The sequence below is a fragment of the Chenopodium quinoa genome, unplaced genomic scaffold (assembly GCF_001683475.1).
Source record: "Chenopodium quinoa cultivar QQ74 unplaced genomic scaffold, ASM168347v1, whole genome shotgun sequence".
Classification (NCBI taxonomy): domain Eukaryota; kingdom Viridiplantae; phylum Streptophyta; class Magnoliopsida; order Caryophyllales; family Amaranthaceae; genus Chenopodium; species Chenopodium quinoa.
In genome coordinates this window covers 2620066-2627643 of record NW_018742974.1, presented here as the reverse complement: position 1 = coordinate 2627643, position 7578 = coordinate 2620066, and the positions used below count along the sequence as shown (strand labels likewise).

At 39.8% G+C, this 7578-nt stretch overlaps 2 long non-coding RNA genes across 2 annotated transcripts; both read left to right on the top strand.

Moving 5' to 3' along the window:
* Positions 1 to 730: 730 nt before the first annotated feature.
* Positions 731 to 1994, top strand: LOC110729240. The gene is made up of 2 exons (XR_002512866.1): positions 731 to 1227; positions 1781 to 1994. It is a non-coding gene; the product is annotated as an uncharacterized LOC110729240 (long non-coding RNA).
* A 1432-nt stretch (positions 1995 to 3426) lies between these two features.
* Positions 3427 to 6002, top strand: LOC110729239. Its single transcript, XR_002512865.1, has 5 exons — positions 3427 to 4622; positions 4696 to 5002; positions 5082 to 5219; positions 5287 to 5397; positions 5472 to 6002. It is a non-coding gene; the product is annotated as an uncharacterized LOC110729239 (long non-coding RNA).
* Positions 6003 to 7578: the final 1576 nt, after the last annotated feature.

The window sequence follows — 7578 nt, the reverse complement described above, 5'->3', positions numbered from 1 at the left end:
TAGGTTTGCAAAAAAGGGAGAAAGAAAAGAATTAAAAACTAACCGCATCACTAGACTTTCCACACTTTCACCTCATTCAATTATGATTCGACGTGAAAGGTACTCATCACTGGGTTTGGTTTTGGGGAGACACAAATAATGGGTGTCTATAGAAGCCCCCACTTTGACTGAGTTTGAAGAAACGCAAGTTTCAAAAACAAAAGTCAAAGTAGCGATAGGGACGGAGAATGATTCAAAACGTTCTGCAATCCTAAATCATTCTTGTAACGCCATTACCTGCAAACTAGCGTTAGTTAAAACAGATGAGAGAGTTAAGAAACGCGTATCTTGCACCGTCGAGCACACATCTCTGGAGGTAACCGATTTGTGTTGCATTGCTGTTGTGACAACCTTCCACAAGCTAGTGAACGCCGTCTTGCTGTTGTTTTGACGATCTTCCGCAAGCTAGAGAATACTGCCTGAAGACTGCTACGCTTGTAACTGCCTCCAATTCTGCCGTGATAGACTTCTGCAAGCCAGAGAATCCCATCGAAGATTGCTTCGCCTGAAACAACCTTCTAGCGCTTTGTGACCATCTTCCGCAAGCCAGCACTACCACAAAAAGTGAAAAAAGGAACGCTTAATACACAACTGTTAAGATGGATATGCGATCTCTAGGATTTTATAGTAATGCCTAGGTAAGATGACCGTTTTGTATGTTGAATCTTATATAACGCCTTTCTAATCCTCCGCTCTATTTGATTTTTAATTATATGTTTTAAAAAATATAAATTTACATAAAGAACGCCTTTCTTGGCTAACAGTTCTGTTTGATTTAAACATAATAAAAAAACAATAATAAATCGGATAATATTAGATTATAACTAACCCTAGGACAACTCTCCTCCTTATTTCTTTACTCTTAACTTTTCAACAACCGTTCTTTCTCATCCATCTCATAGATTTCCTCTTTCTCTTTTCCTCAGATCCGTTTCGAGTTCTTCCCTCAATGAATTTGATTCTAATTGATCGGGTCGTTGATAGAGAAAGAGATGCTTGATCTACCTTAGAGAAGCTTGACCATGGCGAGCGATGCGGACACTGATGATGAAACTCCTCTGTTGATTTCGCCGCAATTTCCCATTGTTCCAATGGACACGGTCGATAATTTTAAGTTGGTTCTTTACTCCTATTGAACTATCTCAAAGCCGTATCAGTAGATCGAAGTCAATGAGATCCAATTTAAAGGTAAATCATTCATCTTTATTTTGTTAAATTTCATTTAAATTTGGCTTCAGATCTTGTATGGCTTATTTATTTTTCATCCATTTCAAATATATGATTATTTAAACTCTTTTTTTTTTTACAGATATATGATTGAGATTTGAAAAGTTCTTTTTTTTTTTTTTTTTTTTTTTTCTCATGTTAGTGCCAAATTAGATTTTAAATTAATCATGTCTTTTTGGTTGAACACTTCTGCAAAAACCCAGCAGCGTTTGGTATATGATTGAAAAATTTGTATTGATATCAACATACCTTTATATCCAAATTCTAATGATTTCAATTTTTAATGCTGGATTTTGCTTGATTCTTAATCAAATCTTAATTTTGGTGTTATTTTGAAATTATATTTCTCGCATTCGTAGAGTTTTGATTGGAATTTCTTAGATTTTTTTTCACCGCCAATTGTTTTAACAGTCTAGGAGTTTTGTTTTAATTGCTGGACGTGTTTTATGGATTTAAGCTTTTTTTTTTTTGTTTTGATAGTTGTGTAATAATGGTATTTTTTATGTTAATGCAGAGAAGATCAAGTATTGTCTTCAAAAAAAAAAAAAAAAATCAAGTACTGTATATATGATTCGTTGTGGGACAGCAACATACAACTTTGAAAGAATAAGAGATTCTTGTAGTTTTTTTTATTTTTTATCTTGTTATTTATTTTTCATTTACATTTAAGTTGTATAAAAAAATTATTAATTTAATAGAAGTTTCTATAACCTTTTGGATTTCCACTATTTATTTATTAAGTTTTTTAGTTTGCAAATTAGATGCGTAAGTGCCTAGTATCTGGCAAATGATTTTGTTTTTGTTTTTTTTTTTAAAGGAGGAATAGAGAACTGTTGGCATACCAAACAGTTCTTTATGGTAAAGGAAAACAAAGCGGCTAAGTGTCATGACCGTTCTCGTTTTCTTCATTTTTATCACATTTTAGGAAGGGAATAGAGAACTGTGATCGGACACAACCGTTCTTTATAGTTGAGTATGCAAAACGCTAATTCAAACCATTATATAAACTTTATACATCGCTTAGCAGAAGAACGGTCCTCAGGCGATCTATAAGGCCTATTTCAACCGTTTTCTAAGCCCTTTTTTGTAGTAGTGTTGGGAACATGACCAAAGATTGCTTCGCCTGAAGCTATCTTCATTTGTTGCGACAATAACCTGAAGAGTATCACCAAAGACCAATGCCTTTCGATCCTTTTCTTTTGCTATGCCAATGCGTCGGCGCTTTGCTGCTTTTGAACCAGTATTTCGGTGCTTCTGTATATTGAACCAGTATGTCGGTGCTTTTGTGTTGTGAACCATTATGTCGGTGCCTTGTTTATAACCATTATGTTGGTGTCTTTGTAGTGAGCCAATGTTTAGGCGCTTTAAGCTAAGTGAGACGATCATTTATCAGGTCGATCACTTAATGTGATTGTAATCGAGTCGATTACTTAATCATGTCAAATTGCTTATTGGGGCTAATTGGCGTACCAAGGAACCCAAAATTGCTGCACGAGACCGAAATAACCATTCTGAGAGGTTTCGAGCTCTGTTGCCGATGGCGCATCGATTTTGCTTTATCGCCATACACTGCACTCTGTTGCCAGGCAACAGAGCTGTCGTTTGACGCTAGAATTGGGATTTTCATATAAATCCCTTTTCTTCCTCATTTCGCTGCTACTGCTCTTCTTTCTTCGAGTTTTGCCATAAAAGTTCGAATTGCTTGTTCTCGCTCGTTTCTCAACCAAGTTCGCTCAAATTTGTTGCAAATTAAAGCTTTGTTCATCTAGTTTCGTGATCTAAATAAGTGTTTTCCAAACTCACTCGAATTTTGATGAATTTCGCATATGTTTGTTCACGAATTTAATGATTATTCAAAACTTATATTGCTTAATTTGCTTGATTATGTTTGCATATTGCCTTGGGAGTATTTTGAGACTTGTTTGACTCAATTTGGTGAAGAAACGAACAATTCACCATTGTTGACCCTCTTAAGGTCGGGAAAACAATGTGGCTCGTTCTTGATGTTCTTGCTAGCAATTCTTGTCCAATTTTCCACAATAATTATCATAATATTGCAAGAAATCATTTTGGTGCTTGAAAAATGCCATATATACTTGAATTGAAATTGTGCTCTGTTTTAGTACTACGTACTCAGTTTTTTTGCGAACATAGTATCATGCGGCTAGGTGAACCTTAGATATTATAGAACCTTAATTTTTGTTAATTTTGCACAATGTAGTATGGCTAGACAACGAGGTTTGTGTTCACGGTCCCGAGAAACGTGACGGGAGCATGAACCCGTTGAGGAGGATGTCGACCTGTCCACTTCTCTTGGTCCCTTCCCCGACCTGTCCACTTCTCTTGGTCCCTTGCCCGAACTGTCCACTTCTCTTGGTCCCTTCCCCGAATAGGATGAGCGGACATTGTACTTTGCCCCAGACCACCACATTTCTGAGAGGGTGCGTCGCGGGATTACTATTGGTAGGATGCGCTGCCACGGCTCAGGTAACGACACCCTGGGCAAGCTGTACATCACGTACTTCAGCGTCGATGAGGGTTTGCGACTTCTCTGGGAGTCTTGTGGGCTGACTACCCTGTTTTTGGGCCACGCAGGCTATTTACTCTTTTGACGGGAGTCACCGCGTGGTTCGTGCTCTGGTGGAGTTCTTTTGGGACACCACCAACACTTTTCACTTCCCTTGGGGTGAGATGATGGTTAACCCATCCGAGTTCAGTCTCATCTCGGGACTGGAGTTTAGTTCGACTGCACTACCATTCGACAGCTCATCAGCGTCAACCCTCCAGAGGTTGATGAGCTATTGGGTCTGATTGCTGTTCAAGCCCGTGCTGAGATGGAGCCATCACGATTCAGCTCCAAGTGCATTCTCCGGTCTACTATGTCGATAGCTTTTAAGGACAATGCGACCACCCGAGAGCAGCGGGTGCGCATCTTTGCGCTTATTTTGCTGTTAAAGACGTTTTCCCCTGACAAGGGTAGTAGGCTGCTACTTTACTACCTTCTTGTTGTCCGCGATCTTCAGCTGATCGGGACTTATGACTGGGCCAGCTTGGCCTACGCTGACTTTCTGCGCGCATTGCAAGACTCCTGTCGACACTGGTTCCACACGGGAGACATCGCTCTTTTCGGCTTCTAGAGAGTCGTACAGGTATACTTCGTCTTTTACAAAGTTAGCTCTAAGCTCTTGTTAGCACTTGCAAATATATTTTTATCTTTTGTAGATTTGGTTCTACGAGTACCTTCCTTCACTCGCTCCGGCGTGGTCGTCACCACGCGAGAATTTGTTGGTGCCTGTTGGGGAGGCCGCTACAACAACCGGGCGACTACCGCCCATGTTCGAGAGCTGATCCTTTCGGTATGATTTTTTCATAGTTATCATCTTTGAATTGCTTTTTGGTAGATCTTTACCTCATAGGCATTCTTTGCAGGAGCCTGAGGTGTTATACCGGCCACGGGGCAGTTTGGTTGTTCATGTGCTGACTGCGCAGTGCACTGCTGAGCGTCGCTACTTCCTATGGACATATGGGGCGGCGCCATACCAAGGAGAGAGAGTTGCTATTCAGCACTCGGAGATTCCTGTTGTCCCTGCTCTTCCGCCACGTGAGGCTACTTAGCATGTCGAAGAGGTCGCCTGCTGGAACCCCTTGGTGATCTCATGCGATCCTAGGGCGGTGCTATACGGAGGAGTTGCTACCATTGTTAGCTCCGGCCCCTGTTCTGTCAGCGGAGGCGGCGGTATGATTTTTATCTTTTATCTTTTTCGCTAAGTAGCCCCCAAGCGATATTTTATTCACCTTGGTTTTCTTTTTGCCAGACCGAGCCTACTGAGTTTGTGCCCCCTCGTACCTCCATCCACTATCAGGGGACATACGGGCCTATCGAGGAGATGATTCCTTCGGCTCCTGAGGGTCAGCGCTTTGTTGAGCGTTTTATTCCTCGTCACCAAACTCAGGTGAGTTTTTTACTTGCTATTTGTTCATATCTATCTTGTATTGTTACTGATTTTATTTCTTTGACAGTTCTCGCACGAGGTGGTTACGACGATGTCGAGGTGCATAGAAGCCTTTCGGAGCCAGCTCGTGCGGATGAGGAACGTGGCTTCCCGTCATCGCGACGAAGTTGTTTAGGAGGTAGCTTTTTCTCTTTATTTCTGCATTGTTTATATTTCTATTTTCATTTCTTCTGATTTGATTTCTTCTTGCAGGGACAACCTATTCCTTCCTGTACTCCGACGAGACCTAAGGTTCGGAGAGAGCCGACTAGGTCTAGCTCGAGGCGTCGCCACACTAATTCTAGTGGTCTGGGTGGCCGATCTAACAATGCCCGGACCGAGGCGGTGGAGGGCTCGGACTCTTTATCTGAGAGTGCGCATGCTGGGCCGACAGGCCAAAGAGAAGCGACTTCGGCTCTGAGAGGTGGTGGGACATACGAGGTCGACTCATCGTCACAGCAGCCTCCACAGCCTCAGCCTCTGCTGATTCATCACCAAGACGACCTTGGGTGGACGGGTCCTGAGTTGAGTTTCCCTCCTCCTGGAGAGACTGGTGCTGGTGGGGAGCATACTCCTCGTTCTGCGCAGTTCTTTGATATGGTGAACATTCTTCATCATCTGTGTCCTCTAGCACCGTAGTTGTACCTGTGTTGTTTATTTATTTTGACTTTTATAGGACTTTGCCAGATTGACTCATTTGTTAGAAATATTTGTATATATAGACTATTATTTGTTATGACTGTATTATTTTTGCATTTATTTTTTCATTTTTATGTGCATATGTGTGTGCAAAAATTGTAATAAAATTGTGATTAATTTTGCGCAAAAATTTTCGTCATTTTTATTACTAATGGAGGGTATCCGACTTTCTCCCCCAAAAAGAAAAAATGAAAAATAGATTGGATTTAAAAAAAACTTAAAATTAAATTAAGTCTGAATAAATCAAAAAATAAAAATGGAAGGAAAATATATGAAATTAATATGTATGGGTTTTTGTAGAAAGGGGTAAAATCGTAAAGTCATTGTACGAATTCAAATCTTAGCCTAAAAAACGCGGTTTGTATAGTACGTTTAGGAAACGCTGCAGCGCCACATGTCGCCACGCGTTTTGCGCTGTCACCGAGCGTTGCTGCTGTCGCCAGGCGACGGGTTTGTTGTTTGGCGCTGCAGTGTGCTGATAATGAGTCCTTTCCGAGGTAAAACTGTATCGATTTTGTGCATAAAAAGCCTTCTAATCTTCCGAATTTATGTATAATTCTAACAGATTAATAATAATCTTAGCTTCTCAACAAATAATCATGTCTTTAGTTACTAAGAGTTTTAGAAATTTCACGAGTGAATGGTGTCGGTCTTTAACTGCTATAGAGAGAAAAGAACTTGACTTTTTTCACATGGGAGGTATTTATGGTGTTAAGGGGGTAGATCTTGATATAGACTTTATTCATACCGCCTTAGAATATTGGGACACATATACTCATTGTTTTAGACTAGGGTGTGATGAAATTAGCCCTTTATCGGAAGAATTTGGTGCCATCTTAGGCTTCCCTTCATTTGATCTTGCGGTAATCCCTGGAATAAATGAATATTATTATAAAGATTTAAAGAGCTTCTTTAATTTAAGAGATAGAGATCTAAAAAATATTGTAGATGGTAGTGTAGTTAATCTAAAAGAATTTGCATGCCATTATTTTGATGGACCTTATTCTGAATCTTTTCATGTTTATGGAAGAAGGGCTTTTCTCTTTTGCATGCTTAACCAATATCTTCTCACCGGTGGTAGAGCTAATTAAGGTCAAACAATTATATTAACTGTTTTGGAGCAAATTGAGTTTAGAAGAAATCCAATGCCATTAATTGTTGGAGAGTCTATGCTTTGTCTTGAGGAACTGAAGAGAAATCCAAAAGCACCTTTTCGGGGCTCTCCAATTTTATTACAGGTAGAAAAATAATATTTTTAATTACAGAAATCAAAAACATATTTTTGTATAGTAATATTAATTTATTTGCATTGAATTTTTTGCGTATATGGTTAATGGATAGACTAGAATTAATTAGCCCTTCTGACAATGTTGAAAAATACACTCCAGATTGCTTTGTGAGGCGAAAGAAACGCTTCTCTAAGATGGGACGCCATGAGTGGAATAAAGTCTTTGCCTCTTGCAACTTTGCTATCAAGTGGGTCATCCCTTGGTGGAAAATAGAGAAGATGGTGTCAACAAGCAACCTTTCAGTCGTCTTCCAAGCTTAACCAAGATGACATTTTATTATCTCTGCAGAGTAAAAAGACAATACGACCTACTTCAAATAACTCCTTATGGGG